This window comes from Salmo salar, chromosome ssa01 (genome assembly GCF_905237065.1).
Source record: "Salmo salar chromosome ssa01, Ssal_v3.1, whole genome shotgun sequence".
Taxonomy (NCBI): Eukaryota; Metazoa; Chordata; class Actinopteri; order Salmoniformes; family Salmonidae; genus Salmo; species Salmo salar.
Genome location: NC_059442.1, coordinates 30,052,933 through 30,069,384, shown reverse-complemented (window position 1 = coordinate 30,069,384; position 16,452 = coordinate 30,052,933). Strand labels below are relative to the sequence as shown.

The window sequence follows — 16,452 nt, the reverse complement described above, 5'->3', positions numbered from 1 at the left end:
TCTTTTTTTTTTAACCAGAAAATGATCACAATCCATTGGATAACTTGTTAATTTTTGACTTATTTTTCAGCTAGTCGGTTATTTTTTTTTTTTTAAGTGGAGGTGCAAAAACACGTTTGCACCCACTATATATACAGTGCCTTTGGAAAGTATTCAGACGCCTTGACTATTTTCACCTTGTTACATTACAGCCTTATTCTAAAATGTATTAAATCGTTTTTTCCCCCTCAATCGACGCACAATACCCCATAATGACAAAGGAAAAACAGTTTTAGAAATGTTTGCTAATTTATAAAAAATTAACTGAAATATTTAATTTCCATAAGTATTCAGACCCTTTACTCAGTACTTTGTTGAAGCACTTTGGCAGCGATTACAGAATGTATTCTTCTTGGGTATGACACTACAAGCTTGGCACACCTGTATTTGGGGAGTTTCTCCCATTCTTCTCTGCAGATCCTCTCAAACTCTGTCAGGTTGGATTGGGAGCAAAGTACACATAGAACCTTGGTGAAAACCTGCTCCAGAGCGCTCAGGACCTCAGAATGGGGCAAAGGTTCACCTTCCAACAGGAAAACGACACTAAGCACACAGCCAAGACAACTCAGGAGTGACTTCGGGACAAGTCTCTGAATGTCCTTGAGTAGGCAGAGGTTGCACCGTGTCCATTATAATGTATGAAAACGCATATCAGCTATATTTCAATATGTTATCCCTATTACCGGTGCTTCATCTTATTCTTTCGAATTATATCTATGGTGGATTTGCGGCTGCAATTTATGGATAACAATAGAAGTAAAAGATAGGCATGTGGTTTCCATCTTTGGCAAAGTTTTCCCTAAATCAATGCGTATGACAAATCCAGCTCCAGCCATAGAGCCAGCTGGCTAATCTTCTGAATATGGTGCAGTGAAAAAATAATAAAACAAAACACCAATAACAGATAACATTAGCTAGCTAGATAAGGTTAGCATGCTAGCTAGCTACACTGACAGCTGTCAGTGCCCTATTTGTTGATGTTTATCAACTCCATGTGGAAATTCCCATACCAAATTCGTGAATAAATAAGTAACGTTAGCTTTCGTCATTCTTCGGAGGTGGAACCTTAATGTGCATTTTCTCTCCAGGGCAGGAAATTACGTCGAAATAGTGTCAGCAACTGCCTCTGGTGGGGGTCCTTTAATGATAAAAATTGCCAGCAATTACAAATACAGGGTTAAGGAGCACCAGAAAAAAATAGATCAAGATGTAGCCTTCATTGAGCTTATATGAATCCTAGCTACTTTTGAAGTTCATCTCCTGAAGAAGCTCTCAATTTTCCTATCTTTCTGTGCCACCAAATGTTTGCACACTACTTGTAGAGTTACCACAAAGAATATGATAATGTTCATCTGTGGTTACCAGGTAATTAGCTAGCTAGCTAATGCTGTAACATGACTGAACAAGGTTAGCGGCTCGTGAGTAGTTTTAGAACGGCCCGCAACATGGTTTATGAATGTAAAATGCGTTTCCGCCGGTAATATGGGTCATGACATTCGATCAGTTTGGGCTAGAAACAAGCCATTTTCCCTGTAGTATTGGTGCAAGCATGGCAGTCACAAATATATGCTCAGTGTATTCTCTATGCCACCCAGAGGCAGAGGTACAGCAAAGTAACCATTACAACAATTATTATCGGGGTGTTTGTTTTCTTGTAGGGGCATTGGGGCTCTCAAATAAAAAATCCAGGCAGCACAGCAACATATTTAGGAGACTACTGTAAAATGGTAGCACTGTAGAAACCTGGCTCTGTCAGTAGGCTTTAACAAGGACCCATTGACTTATTGTAGGCAGTACATAAATCACTACAGACATAATCCGAAGGCTCCAAAATAGACCACAACTGACTGCCTTTTAGTCTGGGATATCAAGATAAATGAGGCTGCAAAGGGAAAAGGCGTTTTAATATAAATCAAATGTATTATTTAGTGTTTAATGTGCTTCAATAAGAGTGTGTTAACATCCCAAAGCCACTCATTAACAGCACTGTTTTGTTTCCCTCAGCGTGGACCATAATTAGAATGGCAGAACTGATATCCCGTTGTATCGCTCTGATTCCGGGGAACATGTGCGAGAGATTTGGGGCGAGGGAGAGCCTCTAATACAAAGCAGCTGTAAGGGGAAGAGTCAGATGTTGAAGGATTGGGCCGAGAGACCAGCCACAGCTCTCTACTCAGCTCAAGTATGTCTGATAATAAAGTGATAGAAGTAAAAAGTTTGGCCTTGGACTTCTCTGTGGGCTGTTTTCAGGGGGTAGGGAGGGGGAAGGGGTACATTTACGCAGGTAGCTAGGCCCAAATGAAGGACAGGACACTGGATGCTGATGGGGTCTGATGAATGGTTCTCTCTCAGTCAGAGGTACATTTCCTCCACTGCTGCTCCACGTTATACAACACCACACTGAGGCTTTTCTCCAAGCCCTGCTTGACAGTGTATCCGTGTATTTTGGTTTGGTGACATATTTCCTCCACATTCTTCATGTGATCTTAGCGGAATCTCTGATGCCTGGCTAGGTATGGGTGGTTGATTCCAGGTTTTGTAGCCTTGTGGTTAGAATTCTCTTGATCTTATGTCTGTTATTTGATCCAAATCTGCTCTAATGGCATTTTACCTGTCAGTCAGGTCATGTGATTAATGCACCATAGGGAAAGAATGGCTTGATTACTAGGCTTTTATGTTTTTTTGAATAAAGGTCTACTTCTTTGAATTGATAATGCTGGAAGCTTATGCGTACCGGCTTAGGAAGCTGGCGATGGCTGCAGGAAGCTCGGTTTTCAAGATGAACATGTATGACGACATGGCTGGGGAGGAATATCAACAGAGACGCTCATTAAAGAGAGTGAGTTACTGGAGTGCAAACACATTATTCACACACAAGAGCAAATACAGTCAAATATGCTGTTCCAACCACAGGTCAGACAGACAGACAGACACAGGTTTAGAATATTAGTCCTTGTCTCTAGCAAGCTGACAGAGGTGGGGCAGCAGACTCTGGGGATCCCCCCAGCTAAGCCTGCTGTGCTGAGTTGCAGACACTATGCAGATGTTCCCACTGCAGAAGCCCCGTCAGGGCGGCCAGAATGGAAAGGGAAGGAATGCTAACTATAATGATCCCTGACGCTAATCCAGGTATTTCGCCCGCTCACTCCCCCCCCAAACTCTTCTGACAGCCAATCAGAGGCCGGACTTTAGGTCACTTCCTGTGGGTCAGACTGCCACCCCGAATATGACAGAGCTGGAGAGAGAGGGGCAAAGGAACAGATGGAGCAAATGAAGTGAGGGGAGAAGTGTTTGAATCGGGGTAAGTGAGAGAGTTAGTCAGTGGCTATGGTAAAGGGAAACAGTGTTAGGGATTAGGTTGGGGAAAGAGGGAGGGCCAGGGCTAGTTGCCTGGGACCAGAACCAGACTGTCCTGGGGCTGGTCTTCCTGTCTCCTTTAAACTAACCTAGACCCTAATCCCTACTGATCCACTAATTGTTTTCATTAGAAAATTCTTCCAATAACACTACTTCCCACACAGACAGACACACCCACTAGGCCCCTATCATGGACTCACACAGATACACATGAAGATGAAAGACTGTGCCTTTAACAGTGTCATTTTTCTCACAGGATGTGTGAGGGAACCCCAGCATCACATGCTAACAAGTTGTTCAATGTCATTTCAGCAAGCTGACACCTACCATCTCAGATTGTTCTGAAATTGTTTCTGTAGTTAGAAACAGATAAGATAAACAATCCTGAAACATTATTTTTTAATATAATTTCATTTTTGAGAAATTAAGAATTTATTGCACCCAAATTGCCCATTTTAATTAATAGGATTCATATAAATATAGTACCCAACATCTGATTTGGATCAAACCAATGATTAAGATGTGAGGAATCCAAATAAATGGTCAAAAGTCACTCATGGACCACCCAAATCCCATCCAAACAGACAGTATCAGTTATCTTTTCTTTTATTCTTTACTTTTTACCCCTTTTTCACCCCAATTTCGTGGTATCCAATTGGTAGTTACAGTCTTGTCTCATCACTGCAACTCCCGTATGGAATCAGGAGAGGCGAAGGTCGAGAGCCGTGCGTCCTCCGAAATACAACCCAGCCAAGCCGCAACTACTTTTTGACACAACGCCCGCTTAACCCAGAAGCCAGCCGCACCAACCTGTCGGAGGAAACACCGAACACCTGGCGACCGTGTCAGCATGCATTGCGCCCGGCCTGCCACAGGAGTCGCTAGAGCACGATGGGACAAGAACATCCCTGCCAAACCCTCCCCTAACCCGGACGACGCTGGGCCAATTGTGCGCCGCCCCATGGGTCTCCCGGTCGCGGTCACTCCGCCACTCAGGAGGCCTTCTATGTTAAACAATACTCCAAGCCGCAGTTTCATATTTATTTTTTATTTAACTAGGCAAGTCAGTTAAGAACAAATTCTTATTTACAATGACGTCCTACCCCGGGCCAAACCCAGACAACGCTGGGCCAATTGTGCGCCGCCCTATGGGACTCCCAATCACGGCCGGATGTGATACAGCCTGGATTCGAACCAGGGACTGTAGTGACGCCTCTTGCACTGAGATGCAGTGCCTTAGACCACTGCGTCACTCGGGAGCCCTACTACTTACTTCGTCAAACATAACTTATTTGTGTGCGGTCAATTAGCTTAATTTCTCACTGATCAAATTATATTTAAACAAAAAACTGTTTTTTGTCCTCTTCCCTGTGCTCTTTTGAGGTGGAACGACTCCAGCTGTTGTCTCTGCCCTGGCCTGGATTAACTGCAGTTAGTTTTGGCCCGCTTTATTTAGAGCAGTTACTATGGGGGTGCCAGTAATCTCCCTTCCTGAGACATAATTGCCCAATGGTATAGCTACAGTGTGATATTCCTGGCTCACACATTCTCTCAGAGCTCAGTTCAGCTCACAGACACTATGATAAATACAGAACATGACAACACTTAGCCTGGAGTTTAATCTGAAGTATGACATGTGGTCCACAGAGACCATATCGACAAAGCGTCTCAGAAAAGGTCTTAGGAATCCTGTTAAAACCCGTTTTAAGACAAAAACAAAGCTCCCAGAGCAGAGTAGGTTTTTGGATGATGTTAAACCACTTCTCAGACAAACTGAGCCAGCAGTAAAATTAATTCATAAAAGTTTCTCAGCTGGTAATCGCGACAGACAGTTTGAGGTACCGCAATGAAAAGATGGTCATGAAGCTCATTGACATTGTTGCAAATGATGGGGAATAACCAATCATGATGAGGCATCACCAGCTGTGAACTCAATAGCACACTTCAGACAACTGTGAATGTGACTATACAAACCTGTTGGATGCATTTGCTGTTTGTTTTGGTAGATTCAGATTATTTTGCACCCAATAGAAATAAAATGGTAAATAATGTATTGTGTCATTTTGGAGTCACTTTTATTGTAAATAAGAATCTAATGTTGCTAAACACTAATGTGGATGCTACCATGATTATGGATAATCCTAAATTAAATCGTGAATGATGATGAGTGAGAAAGTTGGAGGCATAGATATAACCCCCCCCGGAATGCTAACCTCCCCTGTTATTGTAATGGTGAGAGTTTAGAATGTCTTGGGAGGTAGATTTTTATTTAACCAATCCTGAGGGTCGTTAAAATCGGAATTTTGATAATATCACCGTTATATCAACACACTCGTCACTACTGTATTACTGACTGTATGTTTTGTTTATTCCATGTGTAACTCTGTGTTGTTGTACGTGTCGAATTGCTATGCTATATCTTGGCAAGGTCGCAGTTGCAAATGAGAACTTGTTCTCAACTGGCCTACCTGGCTAAATAAAGGTGAAATATATATATTTTTTTATAAATAAAAAATAAACTACCGTTTAACGACTATCGCTTTGGCACGGTAATCGCGTGCCCATAATGTTGCATAAAACGTTAGGCCTTTCAATAATTTTCATTTTACACAATCAAATGCCTTAATTGCCCAATTCTTATAAGCATTCCCAATGTAGGCCTTTTTTAACAATGTGATATTGCACTCCAAAGGGATAACATGTAGGTTAATTAAATAATTGAAAGAAAAATGAGATTATTTATTAGCCTAGTGGTTGTATTTATTTTAGATATCATGTGAAATAGGCCACGTAAAATCATTGTCAAAAGTGCAAGAGATACGGTTGCTGGTCTAGATTATTTATGGACTGATCATATAAAAATATCAATACATTCTTTTAACAGCTTTTAAAAAGCAATTGCGCAAGAATTTGGCACAGGAACCACTGACTCGCTGCCCTTTTCTATTATCAAGACATCTGCTGGTAACTCTTAACTGGTTAGAACAGCTCGAGGTCTCCTAAATATTTGTCGACTAGGTGGGACTCTGATGACTAAAAGAGGCTCCATGCATAGCTTTTATTTGTACCCATAAGAGTAGAAGTAAAATATTCTCAGCACGCAAGACCAATTTTCTACTCAGACGCTTTGTGGATACAGGCCCTGACCTGAGCCTACTTTTAGATCATGCATAAAATAGATTCACATGTCCATACATACTATGCCATGGGCCACATGATGAAGCATGATGGAATCACTTTTACACAGGCAGCCCAATTCTGATATTTTGCCAAATTATGGGCAAAAGAGCTGATCTGACTGGTCAAAAGATCAATTAGTGGAAAAAGATCAGAATTGGGCTGCCTGTGTAAAAGCAGCCTTTGCGTCATGCTGTCTTTTACTGTAAGTGTACAACATATTCCACAAGCACCACAATGCAGACACATTGGTAGTGGGGAAAATACATCTCAAAACATAAGGCCTTGAGCATAAAAATCAATAAAATCAAAAGTTGTTGAAATAAGGACATTATCAACAAACAAAAAAATAGAATTTGCGTACTGTATATTGTGTATGCGTGTTCCCTGTGGACACAGTGGGAGGGTGTATTTAACAACCCAGAGGCACTTTCATCTCATCAAGAGGGGGGCGGGGGTCTGTGAGAGCCCTAAGCCATGCAGTAATTAAGGTAAATTGGCCCATCAGCCTTTGGCAGGGTAGATAAGTGTTTACCCAGAGTGGGGCTAAATGCACCCCTTATTAAAGGGGGCCAGGCGTGTGGACAGACGCAGGGGGGCATGGCAGTGCATAGGCCCTCACACACTGCTCCATGCTGGGACAACCACAAACATTCCACAGGGCATGGCAATAATAATCCACTCAGCCCTCCTGCTAATGACTGAGCAAGAGAGATCATCTCGGCTCCCATCTGCGTGAGAAGTAGGGCTGAGGGAGGAAGGGAGGTAGGTAGGTAGGAGGGGGACTCCCATTAGGTCTCTCATCATTGTGAAAGGTGGGACTGGGAGGGTCACCATCAGACCAATTAGTGTGTTCCAGCCCCACATGGAAAGAGCCAGAGGGGACAGTGGCTTGGCGTTAAAGGTTATTAGGGACTCAGGCCAATGGCCACACAGGGAAGCGGTAGTGGTGCAGGGCGCTTTGTTTTCCAGCAGGAGGCCCAGTTTGACTGCAGTAAACACTAGTCAAACAAGCAGTTACAGGAAATGTGCCCAGGCTTAGCCCCTCCCACTCCCCGCCCGAGACCCATCTGATACTCAGAGGCTGTGACATCACTGAGACTGTAAACGGAGCCACCCACATTCACCTCACAGTGATCTGAGACATGTTACTTTTTAATGGTGCTACTTCATTTCAAAATGTGACAGTGGAACTACATCCAAGGATGCAACATTGAGAAAAAATGTACGAGCAAAGCTGACCTTCCCTCCAAAGTTTTGGATGTGAATTTCAACTTCATAACAGTGTTCTGTGTAGTACTGTACTAGGCATACAAACAGATTTTCACTAATATTATCAGAATCAATAAATCATAGCATGTTTTAGGGCTCGTTCTTACCTGATTAAGTAGAATCCTGTAGAAATATAATGTAAAAAGTACTTCTGTTTTAGTAATATAAGTTGAAAATGATGATCCTTTGAATCCCAGAACATGGACCAAGAAAGTCGTTTTCTGATGTTGAATTGTACCTTACATGGTGAAAAATACACATGGGATACACGTTGTATATCCCACAATTTTAGACAAAATTCAATCTATATTAGATCAAATCCTGAAGGGGACTATTATTTTAGCAGGTGACCTAAATCATACAAATCGATAAGATTGACAGACCCTCTAAAGACGCTGAAAAATGTCATCTCTACAAATAGGTTACAGGACACCTGGAGACCACTATTCCCAACTACAAAACACCACTCCTTTTTTCTCCAAGGAAGAAAAGCTATTCAAGAATCAACTACATTTCTATTTCCAAAAATGCACTCAACAATTTACTGGTTTAAAACATTCATGATATGGTGATATCGGATCATTCTCTGGTATCATGCTTAATTACACCAATAGAAAATACACTTAGTTACAGAATTTGGAGAATGAACAGAGTGCATCTTCTGGACCAGACATTTATTAAATACATGGGCTAAATAATAAATACATTTGTAATGGTTGACAGAGGACAGAGAAGAGCAGACCCCCAATATAATTAGAGATGCCTTTAAGGCGTACATTAGGGGAATGATAATCTCATACTCTGCAAAAGTTTAATCAAAATTAGAAACTTCCTAATTACATGTTTTAAACAGTTACTTCAGTTATACTGAAACCACAAAAATCTGTAGAGTCCCCTACTGATTATAGAAGTGTAATAAATTGTGACAATAAAATAAAAGCTTATAAGCAAGATAATGGCAAAAGTCCTACCAAACTTGATACATACAGTGCAGTCGGAAAGTATTCAGACCCCTTGACTTTTTCCACATTCTGTTACAACCTTATTCTAACATTGATTAAAATTGTTATTTTTTCTCATCAATTCACATACAATACCCCATAATGACAAAGCAAAACAGGTTTTTAGAAATGTTTGTAATAAAAAAAATATTACATGAGTATTCAGACCCTTTACTCAGTGCTTTGTTGAAGCACCTTTGGCAGCAATTACAGCCTTGAGTCTTCACGGGTATGACGCTACAAGCTTGGCACACCTGTATTTGGGGAGTTTCTCCCATTCTTTTCTGCAGATCCTCTCAAGTTCTATCAGTTTGGATGGGGAGCTTTGCTTGCCAGATATTTCCAGGTCTCTCCAGAGATGTTAGATCGGGTTCAAGTCCGGGTCACTCAAGGACATTCAAAGACGGAGTTGGGTAGTGGGCCCACTATATCCATCGATATCCCCTCAAATGGCATTTTGTTTATGGGGAGTGGCACGAACGGGCTTCTAAAAGCTAGTCGGGAGCTGTTAACTGGCACTCGGGGCACTCTCCACAATGTCGAGCCACCTCAGCCTGAATTCCTGGCCAGTAAAACCTCCTTACAATCCGGTCTTGGGTTTTATTGATACCAAGGTTTCCACCCAGAATATTCCCATGAGCTAGGTCCAGTACTGTCCTCCGGTACCGGGTGGGGACCAACAACTGTTCCACCACATCAACCCCTATTTTTGAGACTCTGTACACCAAACCATTTTTCATGATGAAGTGGGGGAAACTATTAGGCATCATCCTATCATTTATGGGGGTACCATCTACGACCTGCACATCTGCTCTGGCTTGCTGCAGGGTTGGATCCTGGGTTTGGGCCATCATGAAATTAGTCAGGGACCCTGCCAAGTCTGTTGGTTCTAGACAGTCGTCCTCTGGATCCAGATCGACCCCGGCCCCACTAGTACCGGGCTGCTCGTTATTGACAAGGTCTGCCCCTTCTTCCTCATCCTCCCCTACTAGCACCTCTGAGGTTGGCCCCTGGGAGACCTTCTCTTTTCTTGGCTTTGGTTGAGGGCTACATGCTACTTCCTGCTTGATCAAAGGTGTTGGCTTCTAAAATATGCCGTTCTTTTGGCCTAACTTCGCAAAGTATCTACCCAGTATTACATCATATCGCATCTTTGGGACCACCCGACCTCATAATCCAGCAGCCCGTCCTCGGTTTCTATGCTCACTAAGGCTGTAGGGTACGGGCGGGCATTCCCATGAATGCACGTAACACTGACATTCTGACTTGTATCCAACGACCAAAGTTAAAATACTGGCAGAATCAAGCAGGGCTGCAACCTCTTTCCCTTCAACATGCACATATGTTCGTTTCTTGATCTTTCAAGTACAGTGGTTACCACAGGACATGCATACAATATATCAGTTTCTTATTTTTCACCGAGGTTACATTGCATTGGCTCTTCTTTAATAGGGCAGTATGCTACAATATGTCCCGGTCAATTACAATTGTAACAGACAATAGGTATTTTGGGGGGGGGAAGACCCCCCTCAAACCCCGGTCCCAGTTTCCGGCTTTTTCCGTAGTGTCTTGATTCTTTCCTCACGGCCCCATACTGCTCTCTTCCCCCTCCCAATGCTGGAACAGTCTTACCCCGGTGCTGGACCTGTAACGTGTCCTGATGCAGTCGCATTGCATCCTGATGAGCTATATGTTGAGCTCTAGTTGCATCGTTGGGCTGCCGCTGCTTGTAACAGGGCCTGTATGGCTCCCTCCATACTCATTTTCCCTGAGCAAACAGTACAAACCAAACAAAGCCACAAAAAAATCTGACTCCCCTTTGGAGTGCTAACTTAACTTTTTTTTTCTCCCTACCTAACCAGCTCTCGGTTAATCCTTTTATCCACTTCAGACCACACTTTACTCGCATTCTCCACCACGTGTGACAAACCTCTTCAAGGTTAGGAGTTTGTCACAAATTAAGAGGGAGACCGTCACCAAAATCACACCAGAACGAGAGTTCTTTCGAAAAGGACAGTACCCGTTTGTTGGTTTCTCCGTCCTGGTCCACCCAGGCCGCAAGAATGGATCAAGGATAGCAGGGGTCGGTACACGAGTCGGGTTCTCGGTAGGTCCAGATCCAAAAGCCAACAGGTAAGTCCAAACAGTCCAGGTCACTCACTCACACACACACACTTTCTCTTTGGTTCACAGATCCCCCAGCCCCTTCCTCTATATCTTCCAGGTTTGTCTTGACCCCTTATCTGAGTGTTCCCCTTGTATCTGGGAATTGTAGTTTTGGCGGTCGGCCATTTTGTGATCTGTAGTTCTGGTCGGGGTGGCCATTTTAGTGTGAGGGCAGAGCCCGTTTTAGTTCTGCCCTCACATATCTGCCATTTATCACTCGGCCCCCTTCTTTGCCACAGTGCTTTTTTGTGCTGCAGAGATGGTTGTCCTTCTGGAAGGTTCTCTCATCTCCACAGAGGAACTCTGGAGCACTGTCAGAGTAACCACCAGGTTCTTGGTCACCTCCCTGACCAAGGGCCTTCTCCCCTGATTGCTCAGTTTGGCCAGGCGGCCAGCTCTAGGAAAAGTCTAGGTGGTTCCAAACTTCTTCCATTTAGGAATCTAAGCCACTGTGTTCTTGGGGACCTTCAATGCTACAGAAATGTTTTGGTAGCCTTCCCCAGATCTGTTTCTCGACACAATCCTGTCTCAGAGCTCTATGGACAATTCCTTCAACCTCTTGGCTTGGTCTTTGCTCTGACATGCACTGTCAACTGTGGGACCTTATATAGACAGGTGTGTGCCTTTCCAAATCATGTCCAATCAATTGAATTTACCACATGTGGACTCCAATCAAGTTGTAGAAAGATCTCAAGGATGATAAATGGAAACACGATGCACCTCAGCACAATTATGTAAATAAGGTATTATTATTTATTTTTTTAATTGCAAAACTTTCCATAAACCTGTTTTCTTTGTCATTTTGGGGTAGTGTGTGTAGATTAAGGTAGGACATTTTTTTGTATCTATTTCAAATCAAAGTTTGTCACGTGCGCCGAATACAACAGGTGTAGACCTTACAGTGAAATGCTTACTTACAGGCTCTAACCAACAGTGCAAAAAAAGGTATCAGGTGAACAATAGGTAAGTAAAGAAATAAAAACAACTGTAAAAAAGACAGTCAAAAATAACAGTAGCGAGGCTATATACAGTAGCAAGGCTATATACAGGCACCGGTTAGTTGGGCTGATTGAGGTAGTATGTACATGTAGATATGGTTAAAGTGACTATGCATATATGATAAACAGAGAGTAGCAGTAGCGTAAAAGAGGGGTTTGCGGGTGGTGGGACACATTGCAGATAGCCTGGTTAGCCAATGTGCGGGAGCACTGGTTGGTCGGGCCAATTGAGGTAGTACGTACATGAATGTATAGTTAAAGTGACTATGCATATATGATAAACAGAGAGTAGCAGCAGCGTAAAAGAGGGGTTTGGGGGGGGGCACAGAATGCAGATAGTCCGGGTAGCCATTTGATTACCTGTTCAGGAGTCTTATGGCTTGGGGGTAAAAACTGTTGAGAAGCCTTTTTGTCCTAGACTTGGCACTCCGGTACCGCTTGCCATGCCGTAGTAGAGAGAACAGTCTATGACTGGGGTGGCTGGGGTCTTTGACAATTTTTAGGGCCTTCCTCTGACATCGCCTGGTGTAGAGGTCCTGGATGGCAGATAGCTTAGCCCCAGTGATGTACTGGGCCGTACGCATTACCCTCTGTAGTGCCTTGCGGTCGGATGCCGAGCAATTGCCGTACCAGGCAGTGATGCAACCCGTCAGGATGCTCTCGATGTTGCAGATGCAGAACCTTTTGAGGATCTGAAGACCCAATTTTAGAATAAGGCTGTAACGTAACAAAATGTGTAAGAAGTCAAGTGGTCTGAATACTATCCGAATGCACTGTATCAAACAGGGTTTATTAAAAATAGACACAAACAAATACAATAACATGTTTCAGTTTAATACAATACGCAAACAAACAAGGCAGATTTATCAATAAATGGCAGTTCATGCTGAAAAGGCTTTGAACCATCTTGAATGGACTTTTCTATTCAAAACTTTGGAAGCTTTCACCTTTCCAGCTGAAATACATTTTATGAAAATATTTTCATAATAATAAATAAATCTCAGGATATAAAATAAAGGTGGAAAAAAACAAAATAATGGCAATAGGAAAAATAATAACTGACGATCTCCACGCAAGCCTTTAAGTGGACCACAAAAATATTGAATACTTAGGATGCTTAAGAAGTAACAAACATAAATAAATATTCCATTACTCAACAATATGAAAGCAGATCTAATTCAATTAAAATCTTGCCATGAATCTTACAGGTAGAATAAACCTCTGTAGAATGGCATGACTGACAAAGTATTTGTATTCATTTTCGGTATTACCAATTACCCCACCGAAGACATTCTTTAAAAAAGTATACTCGGTCATAAGACTTTATATGGGAAATAAAACTCATAGAATAAAAAGGAAAGTTTTGCATCTTCCTAAGTCTGAGGGTGGTTTTAACCTTCCAGACTTGGAATTGTATCAACTCGCTAACAAAGGCTTTTACATATAGTTAAAATGCATATTGAAGATGCGCATGCTCATCTCCAGAATCTTTTTACGTGTTTATTTTCAGAGGATAAAAGCTAAAAACATTAACTTCATACTTAAAAACACTATAACAATATGGAAGAAAATTTTACGTATTCTTCAAGAACCAATATCACTCCCTAAAAACACAACCTTATGGAACAATCCTTGGATAGCATTTCAGAATTCAACAATAAATTGTTCCACAAGGAAAACTAAAGGCATAGAAACTGTAAATTACTTGGTAACAGGAAATACATTTATCTGGATGACAAAATTAAAAAGTAATTTTGGACTGACCAATGTAGATAGTTTCAAATACATGCAACTTATCACGAAATGTAGATTATAAATCTTTTGGACATCAAAGCTACCTTGAAGGAATGTTAATTAAGTGCGAAAAGTATGTTCATATGATAGGGAAGATATACAAAACCTTGCAGAGAGCAAATCCAACTGACAATCTCTTCGAAAAAAATATAAACTATTGGAACCAAGACTTAAAAATAACTGATTGGAGCATAACTAACGAAAATACAGTATAAACTGAAGTACAGAATGTATTATACAAGAAACAAAACTCAAATGCTACATCGCAACGGCAGAGTCATGTCCTAAGTGTAAAACTATTGACTCAATAATCCATGCTTTCTAGGAATGCTATAAATTCCGGAAGTTGTGGGCGGAGCTAGAAAGTTGGGTGACAGAAGTATTACAACGTAAAAAAAACAAATATCCGTATGTCTGCATATTTCAAGACATGGCATATGGGGGTGTCGTGAGATACCCAATAGTCTGGACGATTCTCTTCTCATCGCTCATCTTGAAAAAACGTATACTAAAAACTTGAAAATCAAAGCTCCATCATTAACACGATGAAAACATCTAATGATTTAGTATTGAAATAATGAAATAGCAAGGGCGACCAAGAAAAATTATTTGTGACAATTTAAGGCCAAGTGGCAAACAATAATGGAGGCACTAGGGATGGGGGGGGTGAGCATGCAGGTCTGGGCATCGTTTGTGTGCGTCTAAGTTGTTGTTCGTATATAGAGTGAATAAGAAATACAAATAAAAAAAATATATGTATTTAATATTTTGTATTAAGAGCTAAATGGACATTACCAAGTGGCAGCCTAATGAAATTCAACTGATATTTGAGTGGAGATCTGAATGCCAACTCACCTGTTAGATCACAGAGCATCAGTAGGAGGTGTACAGAGTAAATTGCCAGACTGGACACTAGCAGCAACTGCAGAGACTGAGTTAACAGGAGTCAATATTCACCACATTCACATCAAAGTGACACACTGATGTGAATACTGACTCCTGTCCACTCAGTCTCTGCAGCTCAAATTACTATATCTAGAACAATCTACAGTTATCATTTCACTACTAAAGGAGGTGAGGAGGTGTGGCGCTTCTAGAGAAAAAGCTGAGTAGTGAACACAAAATGAAGGAGTTAGGGGGCAGCTCTATATCTTAACTTTAAAATATGCTTCCATCGGTTCTACTCACCAGAAGCTCACTACACTAGTGTTGGCCATTGCGTAGGCCAGGTCCAGGATGGCACTGCCCATGATGGCCTTCATCAGATTGAAGACAGATGAGGGGAAGGAGGCCCCTTTAGCCCTTGCCTCCTCTGGACAGATAATAGAGTAAGAGAGAGACAGAAGAGAAGGGGGGGTAAACATATGGATAGCTCAGTCAAATCAAATCAGCTCACTTTAAAATAACGTACTATTACTTGAAAGAACAATTTCAAATTCTAACATAATCCAGGAAGTTAATCAATTTAGAGGAAAGCTTTCTGAGACCCACTGTGCTACTGTGATGAGAACACTGCAGTGGAATGTAGTGTAGGATCAGTGAATGGAATAGGACATGAGGAGAGTGGATTTGAGCCCTAGCCTGCAGAACAGCTGCCAGAGCCGGGTATATTGACGATGATGCCTGGTTCGGTTTGGCCTCTAATAGGGGATATCCTGGAGATCCAGCCACAACCCTGGTGTCAATGTCAAAGCAAACCAGAGTATGAGAGTCTGGATTAACCTATGAGTTGTTGGATCTGATATAGTCATGGTTCCAGCAGTGGTGGATAGGAAGTGCGCCATTATTACACCAGGAGGGCTAAATATACATCAGACTAATAATGCAGGGGACGTTTGGGGTTATCAGAGTATGCAGTAGCGGACCTGTAATGCGCTCTAAGAGTGATCGGCATTTTGACATAAGCCTTCACAACAGATCTTTATGACAGAGTTCCCTTAGCCTCGACTAGAAGAGGAGATATGTGAACTAGCTAGAGGAGAGGCTCCCTCTGTGCTGCACTGAAATGTCTGAGGTGCTCCACTTCCCCTGTAGGCCTGTTTGTTTAGCTGTAATCAGTCATCGTAAAGAGTAACCGTCAGTCATTTTAAAGACTTGTGTTGCAATGCTCGACCTCATATTAGGGGTCATTATCTGTCTTGTCAATAACTCTAGGGTTCACTTTAGCGTCACTTTACAGTGGGATGCGTGATAAATAAATAATGTTTATCAGGTAATTTCCATGTAAAAGGTCCCATGAGCAGCAACATGGGAAGGCATAAGTAATGGCTTTGATTTTTGATTTTATTTATTTCACCTTTATTTAACCAGGTAGGGAAGTTGAGAACAAGTTCTCATTTACAACTGCGACCTGGCCAAGATAAAGCAAAGCAGTTTGACACATACTCCATGTGTAACTCTGTGTTGTTGTAAAACAAACGTACAGTCAATAATACAGTAGAAAAATAAGTCTATATACAATGTGAGCAAATGAGGTGAGATAAGGGAGGTAAAGGCAATAAATAGGCCATGGTGGCGAAGTAAATACAATATAGCAATTAAAACACTGGAATGGTAGATTTGACAGTAGATGAGTGTGCAAAGTAGAAATACTGGGGTGCAAAGGAGCTAAATAAATAAATAAATAAATACAGTAGGGGAAGGGGTAG

General features: G+C 41.8%; 1 long non-coding RNA gene across 2 annotated transcripts in view; it reads right to left on the bottom strand.

Annotated features, from left to right (window-relative positions):
* LOC106598898 (uncharacterized) overlaps positions 1-16,452 on the bottom strand; it is a 34,791-nt gene that overhangs the window by 14,789 nt on the left and 3,550 nt on the right. For both annotated transcript variants that reach the window (XR_006769560.1, XR_001327312.2), the window contains exon 2: positions 14,993-15,116. This is a non-coding gene — a long non-coding RNA (uncharacterized lncRNA). The remainder of the gene's footprint in view (positions 1-14,992; positions 15,117-16,452) is intronic.